This window comes from Mesoplodon mirus, assembly GCF_964341445.2.
Source record: "Mesoplodon mirus genome assembly, chromosome: 5".
NCBI lineage: Eukaryota > Metazoa > Chordata > Mammalia > Artiodactyla > Ziphiidae > Mesoplodon > Mesoplodon mirus.
The window spans coordinates 140,313,253-140,329,911 of record NC_138980.1 but is presented as its reverse complement, the minus strand read 5'-3'; the positions used below and the strand labels follow the sequence as shown (position 1 = coordinate 140,329,911).

Genomic DNA, 16,659 nt, shown 5'->3' with positions numbered 1-16,659 from the left:
CTCAGTAGTTGTTTCTCACATGATCACCCTGCAAGATAGGTAATGTCACTGAAAACTGTGAGTTCAGAAGCTATCTTGTGTCTACATTTGTTTTAAACTTTCTGTATAACGTGATTTAAAATGTACACCTTTTAAATAGGCTCTGGATATTTTCCCTAAAGGGCACACTTCAGTCATTTCAGGAAAATATTAACTTTGAGAAAAGCTTTCTGTTTCAGAGGAATTAATAAATTAATTCTGTCCTTGATTTTACTTCAATGATATTAACAGTTTTACAAAATGACCAAATCTGCAGGTTAGATGGAATCTAGAAGAATGTTGGGGTATCATGCCCACATGGAAATGCCAATGAATGCATTTGTGAACTGATACAGTAATTCACTTGTTATAAAACAAAATGCATGAAATACTGCAGTCACTGGAGAACACAGTGACAAACGTATGCAAACTGCCGTATTTCCATGTCATGACAATTTTTAGGTTTGTCATTTAAAAAATTTCTGCTATAAGCAAAAATCGCATGTTGAATTGACATAAGGGAGGAAAAGTAGGTGATGATGATGGACTTCGTGACCACAGAGCCTGAGACATCACCTGGGTCAAATCTGGCTCTGCCACTTGCCAGCCGTGTAACCCGTTTGACTTTCTGAACCTCCATTTCTGCATCTGTAAAATGAAACCAACAGCTTTGTGAGAAGTAAAAGAACCTATGTAAATGGCTAAGAACAGTACCAGGCACAGTGGATGCACAATATGTATTTTATGAATGAATGAGTGACCCAAAAGTCACAGACTCAAATGCCTGTGGGCCTAGAAGAGTCCTTAGCAGAGCTTTTGGCTGACCTGAGAGTTCATGCCAAATTCATGTCCAAGGGGGTCCATGGTTGCCATGTTGCAATGAAGGAAAAAAAAGCCCAGTGTTTCCAAAGCCTCTGAATTTTCAAAAGAAGCTGGAGAGATCTGGATTTTACATGCAATTTCTTGATGTTTACACATTGGAATCTAACTTTAAATTTTATAAGGAACAGTAGGCTAAACAAAACTCATATGCTTGATCTGGCCTGTGACTAGCTGCTTTTTGACCTCTGACCTGGGTCCAGGCTTATAAAACAAAAAATGAAGTAGAAAATCAGAGTGAAATCTCAGCTTTAGGAAACTGGATCCAGGACTTTTGTCTTCTGAGATATATGAGATAAGGGGGAAATGGAGATGCTGATTATAGATGCTAGAGAACTAACCTATGAAGAGAAAATTAATGTCTAATTTTATGCACTAATGTGAAATGCTTACCGCTAAAGCCTAATTATCATGTAGAAGACTATGTATATAGCATTCAAACATGCAGGACTTCCCTGGTGGTCCACTGGTAAAGAATCCGCCTTACAATGCAGGGGACATGGGTTTGATCCCTGGTCTGGGAACTAAGATCCCACATGCCGTGGGGCAACTAAGCCCGTGGGCCACAACTACTGAGCCCACACGCCTCAACTAGAGAGGCTGCATGCCGCAAACTACAGAGCCCACGTGCTCTGGAAACAGCACGCCACAGCTAGAAAAGAGAAAACCCACACGCCACAACTAGAGAGAAGCCCGTGGGCCGCAAGGAAGAGCCTGCACGCTACAACAAAAGATCCAGCATGCCTCAATGAAGATCCCGCACGCTGCAACTAAGACCCAACGCAGCCAAAAACAAATAAATAAAATCTTAAAAAAACAAACAAATATGCCATCACAGTGGTATAGCTAGTCTGTGAGTTTCATTTTACAGTAGGTATTCTGCATGATCTATGACTAAAGAACTTCATCCACAACTGAAGCCAGTCTCATCACTTCCGATCAACCTGGTATTACTGTGGCCCATGCCCCATGACCCTCAGTTCATAGCTCTGCCAAACCTGTAGAGATAAAACTAGGCTAGGCTGATGACATAAGAGGCAAAGTCTTCATGCCCCAAAGTTCCTTTCCCACAACGCTGAAATTCGTATTGGAGTTTATTTTTGAGATAACTAACTGTTATTTTCCCTTAAAGTCAATTTGCTTAATGAGATCTCACAACATCTACGTAGACATACTCAGAGGATGAGGGTTGTAACTAGGATGAAAGGGAAAGAAAGAAAAGGAGGAGGAATAATAAGGTATGGGGAAATATTGAAAAATCTTTGGCAGGGAGTAGCACAACCATATTTGCATTTTATAAAGATCACTCCAGCAGTATCTTGAAGAAGGAATCAAAGGGGCGGTACCAGAGGCAGAAAGAAAGTCCGAAGACAACTGCATTATCTAGATAAGAAAGTGTGAGGGGAGGGCTTCCCTGGTGGTGCAGCGGTTGAGAGTCCGCCTGCCGATGCAGGGGACACGGGTTCGTGCCCCGGTCCGGGAAGATGCCACATGCCGCGGAGCAGCTGGGCCCGTGAGCCATGGCCGCTGAACCTGCGCGTCCGGAGCCTGTGCTCCGCAACGGGAGAGGCCACAACAGTGAGAGGCCCGCGTACCGCAAAAAAAAAAAAAAAAAAAAAAAAAAAAAAGTGTGAGGGGAGAGTGATGTCAGCATCAGGGCAGAATACAATGTCCCTAACAACACTGAATCATGAAGAAAGAGAAAATCTGAACAGACCAATAACAAGTAAGGAAACTGAATCAGTAAACAAAAACCTCTCAACAAAGAAAAGCCCAGCGGGGCTTTTGAGAATCTGCCTGCTAATGCAGGGGACACAGGTTCGAGCCCTGGTCTGGGAGGATCCCACATGCTGCCATGAGCCACAACTACTGAGCCTGCGCGTCCGGAGCCTGTGCTCCGCAACAAGAGAGGGCGCGACAGTCAGAGGCCCGCGCACCGCGATGAAGAGTGGCCCCCGCTTGCCACAACTAGAGAAAGCCCTCGCACAGAAACGAAGACCCAACACAGCAAAAACAAATAAATAAATTACTAAACTCCTACCCCCAACATCTTCTTAAAAAAAAAAAAAAAAAAAAAGAAAGAAAAGCCCAGGACCAGATGGTTTTGCTGGTGAGTTCCACCAAACATTTAAAGAATTAACGCCAATTCTTTTCAAACTCTTCAAAAACACTGAAGAGGAGGGAACACTCCCAAGCTCATTTTATGAGCCCAGCATTACCCTGATATCAAAGACAGATACGGACACTACAAAAAAGAAAACTACAGGCCACAGGTGGTCCAGGATGGCGGTGTAGGAAGATCCTGAACTCACCTCCTCCCACAGGTACACCAAATCTACAACTACATATGGAATATTTCCCTCTGGAAAAGACCTGAAAACTAGCTGACCAGCTCCTTCACAACAAATGATAGAAGGGCCACATAGAGGCAGAGAAGTGATCTCACTAAAACCCCACCCTCAGTGCAGCGACCCCCAGTCAGGAGGGATGTCAAAAATGCAGAGCTTCTCCCTGAGGAGTGAGGGGTTTGTGCCCCGCATCAGGTGCCCAACCCTTGGGACCTGCAGAGGAGAGGTGAGCCCCCAAAAGGTCTGGCTTGGGAAACCAACAGGGCTCACGTCCAGGGGACCCAAAGGGCTGTACAGAACTGAGACATTTCTCTTAAAGGGCTCACATGCAGACTCACTTGCCCTGGGGACCAGTGTAAAAGCAGCAGTTTGAAAAGTGCCTGTTCTCCACCATGGCTGTATCAATTTACATTCCCACCAACAGTACGAGAGGGTTCCCTTTTCTCCACACCCTCTCCAGCATTTATTGTCTGTAGACGTTTTGGTGATGGCCATTCTGACTGGTGTGAGGTGATACCTCACTGTAGTTTTGATTTGCATTTCCCTAATGATTAGTGATACTGAGCATCTTGACACGTGCCTGTTGGCCATCTGTGTGTCTTCTTTGGAGAAATGTCTATTTAGGTCTTCTGCCCATTCTTTTGATTGGGTTGGTTTTTTTGTTTTTTGTTTTTGATATTAAGCTGTATGAGTTGTTTATATATTTTGGAAATTAATCCCTTTTTGGTCACTTCATTTGCAAATATTTTCTCCTATTCTGTAGGCTGTCTTTCTGTTTTGTGTATGGTTTCCTCTGCCGTGCAAAAGCTTTTAAGTTTGATTAGGTCCCACTTGTTTATTTTTGCTTTTGTTTCCATTAATCTAGGAGACAGATCCAAAAAAAAAATATTGCTGCAATTTATGTCAAAGCGTGTTCTGCCTATGTTTTCCTCTAGGAGCTTTATAGTATCCGGTCTTACATTTAGGTCTTTAATCCATTTTGAGTTAATTTTTGTATACGGTGTTAGTGAATGTTCTAATTTCATTCTTTTAAATGTAGCTTGTCCAGTTTTCCCAGCACAAATTATTGAAGAGACTGTCTTTTCTTCATTGTATATTCTTGCCTCTTTTGTCATAGATTAATTGACCATAAGTGCATGGTTTATTTCTGGGCTCTCTATCCTGTTCCAATGATCTATGTGTCTGTTTTTGTGCCAATACCATACTGTTTTTTTTAAACATCTTTATTAGAGTATAATTGCTTTACAATGCTGTGTTAGTTTCTGCTGTATAACAAAGTGAATCAGCTATACATATACATATACCCCCATATCTCCTCCCTCTTGTGTCTCCCTCCCACCCTCCCTATCCCACCCCTCTTGGTGGTCACAAAGCACTGTGCTGATCTCCCTGTGTATCATACTGTTTTGATTACTATAGCTTTGTAGTAATTTATAGTATAGTCTGAAGTCAGGGAGTATGGTTCCTCCAGCTCCATTCTTCTTTCTCAAGATTGTTTTGGCTGTTGGGGGTCTTTTGTGTTTCCATACAAATTTTAAAATTATTTGTTCTAGTTCTGTGAAAAATGCCATTAGTATTTTGATAGGGATTGCACTGTATCTGTAGATTGCTTTGGGTAGTATAGTCATTTTCACAATGTTGAATCTTCCAGTCCAAGAACGTGCTATATCTTTCCATCTGTTTGTGTCATCTTCAATTTCTTTCATCAGTGTCTTTTTTTTTTTTTTTTGGCTGCACCAGGTCTTAGTTGCAGCATGTGGGATTTTTGTTGCAGCATGTGGACTCTTTAGTTGCGGCATGTGGGCTCTTAGTTACAGCATGCATGTGGGATCTAGTTCCCTGACCAGGGATCGAACCCAGGCCCCCTGCATTGGGAGCACAGAGTCTTAACCACTGGACCACCAGGGAAGTCCCTCATCAGTGTCTTATAGTTTTCCAAGTATGACTCTTGTATATCTGTAGGTAGGTTTATTTCTAGGTATTTTATTCTTATTGATACAGTGGTAAATGGGATTGTTTCTTTAATTTCTCTCTCTGATATTTTGTTGTTAGTGTGTAGAAACTAACAGATTTCTGTATATTAATTTCCTTCAACTTTACCGATTTCATTGATATGAGTTCTAGTAGTTTTCTGGTAGCGTCTTTAGGATTTTCTATGTATATTATCATGTCATCTGCAAACAGTGACAGTTTTACTTCTTCTTTTCCAATTTGGGTTCCTTTTATTTCTTTTTATTCTCTGAATGCTGTGGCTAGTACAAAAGTGGTGAGAGTGGGCATTCTTGTCTTGTTCTGATCTTAGAGGAAATGCTTTCAGATTTTCACCATTGAACACGATGTTAGCTCTGGGTGTATCATATATGGCCTTTATCATGTTGAGGTATGTTCCCTGTATGCCCACTTTCTGGAGAGTTTTTATCATAAATGGATGTTGAATTTTATCCAAAGCTTTTTCTGCATCTATGATCATCTCCATATGAGATGATCATATGGCTTTTATTCTTCAATTTGTTAATGTGGTATATCACATTGACTGATCTATGGATACTGAAAAATCCTTGCATTCCTGGTATAAATCCCACTTGATCATGGTGTATGATCCCTTTAATGTATTGTTGAATTTGGTTTGCTAGTGATATTGTGAGGATATTTGCATCTATGTTCATCAGTAATATTGGCCTGTAATTTTCTTCTTTGTGGTATCTTTGTCTGGCTTTGGTATCAGGGAGATGGTGTCCTCATAGAATGAGTTCAAAAGTGTTCCTTCCTCTGCAATTTTTTAGAATAGTGTTAGAAGGATAGGTGTTAACTCTTCTCTAAACTTTTGGTAGAATTCACTTGTGAAGCCATTTGGTCTTTTGTTTATTGGGAGTTTTAAAATTACTGATTCAATTTCAGTATTCATAAAAGTTTTAGGTCATGAAAAACAAATAAAAGCAGGGGTAGATTAAATTAGACCAGATTAACTTTGACCCAGTTTAAAAATAATAAAAGAACAAACAGCTGCAAAAGGTATTTTTGAAATTAGAGAAATTTAAATATGGGCTATATTCATGATATTGAATTACTGTTCACTTTTAAAGATATAATGGTAATGTGATTATGTAGAAAATGTCATTCTTATATATGTGTGTGTGGAGAGAGAAAGAGAAAGAAAGAGAGGAATTGTTACAAAATGTTAACAACTGGTGAACCTACATAAAAGATATATGGCTGTTCACTGCACTTTTCTGTAGGTTAGAAATTTTCAAAATAAAAAATAAGGAAAATATTTATGTTTGTATATTCTTTGGTTTGTTGTCATTTCTTTTTTTGTATTTTACCTGGATTTTCTTTTTTTTTCTTTTTTTTTTCCTGCAGCTGGGCTCCTGTATTTCAGTGGCAATTCAGCCTACACTAATTGACCACCAGTGAAAGAATTATTTAGGGAATTACACAACATCCAGAAGAGGGCAGCAGAGTAAAAGTTTTCTTTAATTAAAAGATGATCTTAACAGTGTACTGACTTTGCCAAATATCTGAAAATCAGAGTTTACATCACCTCTTTCTCAGGAATAAGCAGTTAGCTCAGTGTTCCTCTTAGAAAACTGAAAAGACTAAGACAATTCACCGATAACTCCATTTTTCCAATCAAAAACTTAGACTCAGTTTAAGAATAAGAACAGGACATTCTTATTCTCCTATCCCCTTCAGACAAGGGTAACAGTTACAACCAAGGAGAGGCTCTAAAAAGACACTTGATGCCTTTTTCCTGGTTTCCTGTTCTCAAGACCTTGCTCTTGAATTGCCACCCACCCACCCATCCAGCCATTCACCCATCCATCCTGCCAACCACTGTGCGTCTGAGCTTCCCAAACTATTCCTACATGCTAGTGCTCTGCTTAAGAACCTGCAATGACTACCTACCGCTTACCTCAAGATTTTCTAATGGTCTGATCTTACTCTGCCTAAAAATTTTATTTACTACTATTCCTAATGCAAATTTTTGCTCTACTCAGATTGTTACACTCTTGTTCTCTGAACCCACAGTATTCATTCCCACCTCTGCAGTTTTGCTCATGCCAATGGTTCTCAAACGTTTTGGTCTCATACTCTGGTCTGAGAAGCAGCTGAGAGCCAATGGCATAGAATCTTCCAGTTGGTATATTCAAAACTGCCATAACCAACTGTGTACTAATATACAGCTCCCGGGGGCATCATTCCTAAATATTTGTATGTTTATTATAATCATTTTCCACTAGATGGCAGTAAAGTGGCTGGAGGCAGAGGTGAGTTTTGCTAATTCACAGACCAGCAGAGACAATTTTTTTCTTCTCCTTTTTAGGCAGTATGTTATTTTCTTTTTCTTTTACTTTTTTTTTTTTTTTCAGGGGAGAGCATGAACACAGTCCCCCACTACCACAAATTATGCAGTCGAGTTTTTCACATTTGGGGAAATCGCAGGGGTCAACATATCCGGAGTACAATGGATAAGCCTCACCCTGGGAAAACCACCTTTGTGATCATGGTATCTCCCCTGCCAGGTAAGTATTTCATGCAGTATTTAATTAATTAATTAATTAATTAATCAATTTATTTTTGTCTGAGTTGGGTCTTTGTTGCTGTGCGCGGGCTTTCTCTAGTTGCGGCGAGCGGGGGCAACTCTTGTTGCAGTGCGCGGGCTTCTCTTGTTGCGGAGCACGGGCTCTAGGCACGCGGGCTCAGTACTTGTGGCTCGCGGGCTCTAGATCGCAGGCTCAGTAGTTGTGGCGCACGGGCTTAGTTGCTCCGCAGCACGTGGGGTCTTCCCAGACCAGGGCTCGAACCCGTGTCCCCTGAATTTGGCAGGCAGATTCTTAACCACTGCACCACCAGGGAAGTCCCTCATGCAGTATTTTAGATCCTAAAGCACAAAATAACTTTGAAATACTTTGCGTCTAATTTTATCAGTATGCAATATACTACTGTAATTCATAGCATTGACATTAACTTCAATATCCAAAGTTTGAAATGCCTTGTCACAAACTTTCCTTCTCAAAATTTTGCATCACAGTATGTGGCTCTAACACTCAATTCTCCAACATTTTTGTCTTCAGACCCAATTATACCTTTAAAAATTACGAGAATCCTCAAGGAGCTTTTGTTTATGTGGGTTATATCTATTGATATTTATTGTATCATATTAAAACTGATGAATTTTAAAATATTTACTTATTAACTCATTAAAAATAACAATTTAAAAATCTATTACATGTTAATATGGATAACTTATCTTTATGAAAAATAGCTAAATCCCCCCCAAATAGTGAAAAGAATGGCATTTTAATATTTTTGCAAATCTATTTTATTTCTGGCTTAATAAGAGACAGCCAGATTCTCATATCTGCTCCTGCATTCAATCTGTCTTATCACATATCATGTAACCCCTAGAAAATGCCACTGTACCCTTGTGGGAGAATGGGAATAAAGGCAAATAACCTTTTAGTACTATTATGAAAATAGTTTTGGCCTTGCCAATCTCTAAAAAGATCGTGGGGACCCCCAGCGTTCCTAGGCTACACTTTGAGAACTGCTGGTTTATGCTATCCCTTCCTTTCCCCCTCTCTTCTACCTATTTCTCTTTGAGGCACTCCTTACTCCAGTAACTCATACTCAAATTCTATAGTAATTAATATTTAATTTTTTCTAAAGTATATGTTTTTCCAACTACACCATAATCTTTTGAAGCTGTACCTAGGCACACAGTTATCAATGAATAAGTATTTGCCAGTTATGTTACCCACATTAGATGATGTAGCTATTCAAACAGCCTCCAGAATACTCACTAACTTTAAACATCCACTCTCTTACAGCAGAGAACTGTGAAATCATGATTCATGCAAAGTAAGCCTGTCCTCCAGTTTATAGTTTGAAAAACAGTTCTTTCTTGGACAAAGTCAAAGCTCTTAGTTATTTACTGATCTTGCCCATAAAGAATATTAAGTGGATAAATACTGCCAAGAATTCATAAAATGTTTGAATATCTGATAGTTTGTCAACATAAACTCAGTCTTTTCATCATTTTCCACAGAGAAAAAACCTTAACGCCCTCCTCTAAGGGTGGGAAGAGGACCCTTCCTTGCTTGCCCAGGAGCAGATAAACATTGGTGGGTTCACTCAAAGTAGTTCAGCAGTTCCCTCCTGCATTTCCCTACAAGACTGGCTTTCCAATTCTGGGCTATTTTAAATCTTACCTTCTCATCTCAAACCTCCAATATTCCCCTATAACTATTCTCAGTTGAAGATCTTGCCTCATAGGTCAGTGAGAAACTAGAAGCCATCAGATTTAGCCCTCAACTTTCTCCAACCAAATCCCCTAGTATCCATTGAGTGCACATTCTCCGTCTTCCCTCTTACTGCAGTTGAAGATGTATCCCTGCTCCTGTCAGAGGACAACCTCTCCACTTATGCTCTGAATCCACTCCCACCTTTTCAAGAACTTTATTCTGGAAATTACTCATACATCTATATAAATTTCTTTCTTTCTGTTGGATCATTCTCATCAGCACCCAAATATACTATAGGACCTTTCATCTTACAAAATTTCCCTTCACCTTTGGCAGAGAAATTGCCTCTCTTTCAGTAAAACTTACTAAAAGAGTTGTGTACATTTGTTTGTTTCTCCTTCCCCACCTCACATTTTCTCCCTAACACACTCAAACTTTTCACCAAAACTGCTTTTAATCAAGTCATCATGGGCCTGCATCTTGTAAAATTCATGGTCACTGATCCATCTACGTTTTTGCCATCTCCTTTTTCTTCATGTCCTCTGGCTGAAGACTCTGAATTTTATCTCCAGCTATGGCTTCATTTCAAAGCTCCAGATATGGATATTCAACTAGTTACTTGTCATTTCTCACAGGTATTTTAAAACTTCACCCTCCCACATCCAATCCATCATCAAGTCAGGACAGCTCCTCCAAAATATAATCCTAATCCATCCACTCTCTCCATCTCCACAGCTACCACTCTAGTGCAAGCTATCATTATCTGTCACCTAAACTACTGTACTAGCCTCCTAATTAACCTTCATTGTGTGGTAACTGCCCATTTAATTGTCCATAAAATACTCAAAGCGATCTTTTAAAAACAAGAATCAAATCATGTTACTTCTCTGCTCATAACCCTCCAATGACTTCCCATGCACACTAAGAATGCTAAATCCTCACCCAAACCTGCAAGGCCCTCCATGATTTGGCCACTTCCCTGACATCACCTTTCCCTTCTCCTTTACTATCATGTTCCAGCCACATGGCCCTCTTTTCCTTGCTTGAATATATCAAACTCCTCCCCACCTCAGTGCCTTTGCATTTCCTATCCAGAGACTTTCCCCATAGATCTTCCCAAGTTTGGTGCCTTCTTGTCATTTAGGTCTCAATCATACATGGCACCACCCTATCCAATGTTGCTACCCCTATTCCCACCCCAAGTGACCCTTATAAAGAGGGTGAAGTCACAGGAGGAAACAGACGACACACACAAAATTATCCATCCCACTCCCTTCTCAGTACCCTACCTCATTTTCTTCAGGGCACTAATCGCTATCTGATATTATTTATGTGTTTAATATCTGTCTCCTACACTAGAGCCTGGGATGTAGTAGGTGGTCAATAAATTATATGTTGAAATCTCATTTTGAACTCTGGAAGTTACAATCCATTTAGGGACACTATTTGTGGATTTTAAGGATATTAATAATAAAGTTTATCTATCCTACATGGCATTTTTGTGATTAATAGCATAAATGGCTTTTAAATGAAAAAATACAGCACACATATCTTTAGTTGGGTAGACTATTTCAAGAGACTGGAAACAATAGGAAGTAGGGGTAAAGAATCAGAGCAAAGAAGGTAATTTTGGACAGCAGCACATCTCTATGCCTACCAATGCTAACCTTTTGCTTGTTGTATATTATATATTAGAAAATTGTCTGCCTGTCTGTTGTTTCTCATTTATTTGTATTTAAAATTTTATGTAAATCATTAAAGACAAAACAACTACAAAATATACACTCTTTTCAACTGCATTTGGTATGTTCATCAAGAGAGAGCATATCCTGGGACATAAAACAAGTCAATAAATTTAAAAGAACTGAAAACATACGTGTTCTCTGACCACAACAGAATTAAGAACCAATTACAATAAGATATCTAGGAAAACTCAAAATATTTGGAAATTAAAAACACTTCTAGGGACTTCCCTGGTGGTGCAGTGGTTAAGAATCCACCTGCCAACAGGAATAAAGACGCAGACATAGAGAATGGACTTGAGGATACAGGGAGGGGGAAGGGTAAGCTGGGACAAAGTGAGAGAGTGGCATGGACATATATACACTACCAAATGTAAAATAGATAGCTAGTGGGAAGCAGCTGCATAGCACAGGGTGATCAGCTCAGTGCTTTGTGTCCACCTAGAGGGGTGGGACAGGGAGGGTGGGAGGGAGACGCAAGAGGGAGGAGATATGGGGATGTATGTATATGTATAGCTGATTCACTTTGTTATACAGCAGAAACTGACACACCATTGTAAAGCAATTATACTCCAATAAAGATGTTAAAAAAAAAAAAAGAATCCACCTGCCAATGCAGGGTACATGGGTTCAAGCCCTGGTTCAGGAAGATCCCACATGCTGCAGAGCAACTAAGCCTGTGCGCCACAACTACTGAGCCTGTGCTCTAGAGCCGAGCCACAACTACTGAGCCCGTGTGCCACAACTATTGAAGGCCACGCACCTAGAGCCCATGCTCCGCAACAAGAGAAGCCACCACAATGAGAAGCCTGCGCACCACTATGAAGAGTAGCCCCCACTCACCACAACTAGAGAAAGCCTGAGCACAGCAATGAAGACCCAACATAGCCCAAAATAAATAATAAAATAGTTATTTAAAAAAATAATAAATAAAATAAAAAACACTTCTAAATAATTCATAGATCAAAAAATAAATCACAAGGAAATTTAAAAAATATTTTATACTGAATGCTAATGAAAATACAATATATCAAAATTCCCAGGATTCAGCAAACATAATGCTTGGAAGGAAATTTTTAACTTTAGATACATATATTAGAAAAGAAGAGAATTACAGTAAATATTAAACTCGCTTAATATCAGTGATGTTAAGGTTCTACTTTAAGAAGCTAGAAAAAGGGCAAAATAAACCCAAAGTAAGTAGGACATATAAAATAATAACAAAGAGAAATGGCCAAAATAGAAAATAGACAAACAACAGAGAAAATTAATAAAGTCAAAAGCTGTTTCTTTGAAAAGATCCACAAACTTCCAGTTACAATGATGAAAGAAAAAAGAAAACATATCACCAAAATCAAGAATGAATTATCACTACAGATCATATAGACATTAAAAGGATAGTAAGATTATATTTATGAACAGCTTTATGCTACCAAATTTGACAACTTAGATGAAATGAACAAAATTCCATGGCTAAACTTGAAACAAGATGAAACAGAAATTCTGAATAACCCTACATCTTTAAAAGAAATTGAATTCATTTTCAATGAAAACTAGAAACCCACAGTTTCACCAGAGAAGTCTATCAATATTTAATAAAGGAATAACACCAATCTTATATTTAAAAAAATTTTTTTTAGAAAGTAGAGGAGAAGGAAACACTTCTTAACTCATTTTAGGAGGTCAGCATAAGCCTAATACCAAAACCTGAAATAAAACTACAAACAAGCCATGAAACCAAAAATTTTAAAATACTTCAAAATAAACATGGGATGACAACAAAAGCATATAAAAACCAATAGGGTATGACCAAAGTGTTACTCACAACCGAGTAGGGTTATCTCAGGAATCCAAGGATGGTGCAACATTTGACAGTGTGTCATTATAATTCACTCTATTAACAAAAAAACAGAGAAAAGTCATGTGATCATCTCAATAAATAGCAAAGAAAAGCATTTCATATTCATCATTCAAAACTTAAGACAAAAATTCTTGACAAATCAAAAATAGAAGAGAACTTTTTAAACTCTATAAATTATACCTACCAGAAAATTACAGTAAATATTAAACTCAAAGGTGAAACCTCAGAAAGAGAAGAATGAAGTATATTCATACAAAATAATAAGGGGAGATTCCAAAATATATCTTTAATAAATAAAAGTTGAATATACAAAACACACTTACACACAATTCTATGATTTTCTACAGGAACATACACAGATAGGTACATACATAGAAATAAGATTGGCAGAAAACACATCAGCCTGATAACCTCTGAGGAGAGTGGTAAGGACCAGGATTGCTGGAAGCACAGGTTACAGGGTGTGGTTATAGGAGACTTTTTAGCCTTATCTACCATGTTTCTGTTTGTTATAAGGAGAATGCTGTTTTCATGAATTACTTAGATAACCAACAGGTAATTTTAACACCATGAATTTAAACTCAACATAGTATTGGAAGTCCAAACCAGAGCAATTAGGCAAGAAAAAGAAATAAAAGACATCCAAATTAGAAAGGAAGAAGTAAAACTGTCACTATTTGCAGATAACATGATATTATATATAGGAAACCCTAAAGACTCCACCAAAAAACTGTTAAACTACTAAACAAATTCAGTAAACTTGTGGGGTACAATTTCAACCTGCAAAAATCTGTTGCATTTCTATACACTAATAAAGAACTAGCAGAAAGAAAAATTAAGAAAACAACCCCATTTACAATTGCAACAAAAAGAATAAAATACCTAGGAATAAATTTAACCAAGGAGGTGAAAGACCTGTCCAGTGAAAACTATAAGACATTAATGAAATAAACTGAAGATGACACAGATGGAAAGATATTAAATTATCATTGATTAGAAGAATTAATATTGTTAAAATGTCCATATGACCCAAAGCAATCTACAGATTCAATGCAATCCCTATCAAAATCCCAATGGCATTTTTCACAGAAATAAAACAAACAATTCTAAAATTTGTATGGAACCACAAAAGATCCCAAATAGCCAAAGCAGTATTGAGAAAGAAGAGCATAGCAGGAGGCAAAATGCTCCCTGATATCAAACTATATTACAAAGCTATAGTAATCAAAACAGAATGGTATTGTCATAAAAACAGACACACAGATCAATAAAACAGAATAGAGAGCCCAGAAATAAACCCATGCATATAAATAAATTTACAACAATTAATTTACAAGAAAGGAAAGAAGAATATACAGTGGAGAAAGGACAGTCTCTTCAATAAATATTGCTGGGATAACTGGACAGCCAACATGCAAAAGAATGACACTGGACTACTGTCTTACACCATACACAAAAATTAACTCAAAATAGGTTAAACACTTGAATGTAAGACCTGAAACCATAAAACTCCTCAAAGAAAATATAGGCAGTAAGCTCCTTAACATCATTCTTGCCAGTGATTTTTTGGATCTGACACCAAAAGCAAACTCAACAAAAGCAAAAATAAATAAGTGGGACTACATCAAACTAAAAAGCTTCTGTACAGCAAAGGAAACCATCAACAAAATGAAAAGGTAAGCTGCTGAATGGAAGAAAAAGGGTTAACGTCCAAAATATATAAAGAACTCATACTTATCAACAGCAGAAAAACAACCTGAGTTTTAAAATGGCCTCAAGATCTGAACAGATAGTTTTCCAAAGAAGATATCTAAATAGCCAACAGGTACATGCAAAGATGCTCAACATCACTAATCACCAGGGAAATGCAAATTAAAACCACAACAGATATCACCTCACACCTGTCAGAATGGCTATTATCAAAAAGACAACAAAAAACAAGTGTTGGTGAGGATGTAGAGAAAAGGGAACCCTTGTACACCATTTGTGGGACTGTAAATTCGTGCAGTCACTATGGAAAACAGTATGAAGGTTCCTCAAAAAATTAAAAATAAAACTACCACATGATCCAGCAATTCTACTTCTGGTTATGTATCTGAAGGAAACCAAATCACTGTCTTGAAAAGATTATCTGCACCCTCAGGTTCATTGCAGCATTATTTACAATAGCCAAGACATGGAAACAACCTAAGTGCCCATCAATAAATGAATGGATAAAGAAGATGCAGTATATATATATATATATATACAATGAATACTACTCAGCCATAAAAAAACCACGTTATCTTGCTATTTGCAACAACATGGATGGACCCTGAGGGCATTATTAAGTGAAATAAGACAGAGACAGACAAATAGCGTATAATCTCACATATATGTGGAATCAAAAAAAAAAAAGTTCATAGAAACAGAGAACAGACTGGTGGCTGCCAGGAGTTGGGGGGTGGAGGAAATGCATGAAGGGGGTCAAAAGGTACAAACTTCCTTTTATAAAATAGTAAGTCATGGGGATGTAATGTACAGCATGGTAACTATAGTTAACAAAATTGTATTGTACATTTGAAAGTCACTAAGAGAGTACATCTTAAAAGTCCTCATGACAAGAAGAAAATTTTCTATATATGGTGACAGATGTTAACTAGATTATTGTGATCATTTTGCAATGTATACAAATATCTCATCATTATGTAGCACACTTGAAACTAATATTATGTTATATGTCAATTATACCTCAAAAAAGTAAAGAAATAAGTAAATAAGTAAGATCTGGGCAAAACGGTCCTTTGTACCAGAGGTACATTGTAGATGATTAAACTATATGGTAAAAATTTTAAAAGCACTGGAAATATATACAAAAACTACTTTTTTGTTTTTAAAGATAAGTATATTACTATAGGTAAGAAGTCAACTAGTTCCTTTTAGTTCCTTTTAAGTTTGGAGACCTTAAAGTTACTCTTTGAATGCCATTTGTTACACATCCTGGAACTGGATTGCCCCCATTTAGCAAATCAGGTAAATCTGGAGGATGTCAATTTACCAAACACAACACCTGACAGCACAGCCTCTAGAGTTTGCCAATTATCCTATATAGGAGAGTGAAATAGAAACTTTGACAGATATTTTTTCTTTCTTTTTATTCCTTTTTGGAATACAACAAATTAGTCCTAAGGCTACTTGAATTTGCCTGAATTTTCACTAGATCTGACTAGTTCAATTTAGACTTTTAGGTTATTTACCCTCAATCTCAGGCAAAGAACAGGAAAGCTGACTTTCCAGACTGAGGAAACGGCATCAACACATTTATTTTTTAATAAACACCTGCTGATTTGAAGATGGTTGAGTTATTCTAGTAGTTTACCCCCCCTGCAACTAAGCGTGGTCTAATTAATCCTCTCCTAAATGTGCGCGCGTGTTTGTGAAAATACACGAGCGAATGGAGAAAGGAAAAGGGAATACGGAGCCCTCCCACAGCTCTACGCACCTCTGTTTCAGCGAGCTGGGGTCAATAAAGCAGAGGCACGGAGACGCGGCGACAGGAGGCCAGGAGGTACCAGGGTCGCCGAGCG

At 38.1% G+C, this 16,659-nt stretch overlaps 1 long non-coding RNA gene across 1 annotated transcript; it reads right to left on the bottom strand.

Moving 5' to 3' along the window:
- Positions 1-523: 523 nt before the first annotated feature.
- LOC309804020 lies at positions 524-16,659 on the bottom strand. The gene is made up of 3 exons (XR_014294039.1): positions 16,575-16,659; positions 13,058-13,126; positions 524-666 (listed from the first exon to the last, which is right to left on the bottom strand). It is a non-coding gene; the product is annotated as an uncharacterized lncRNA (long non-coding RNA).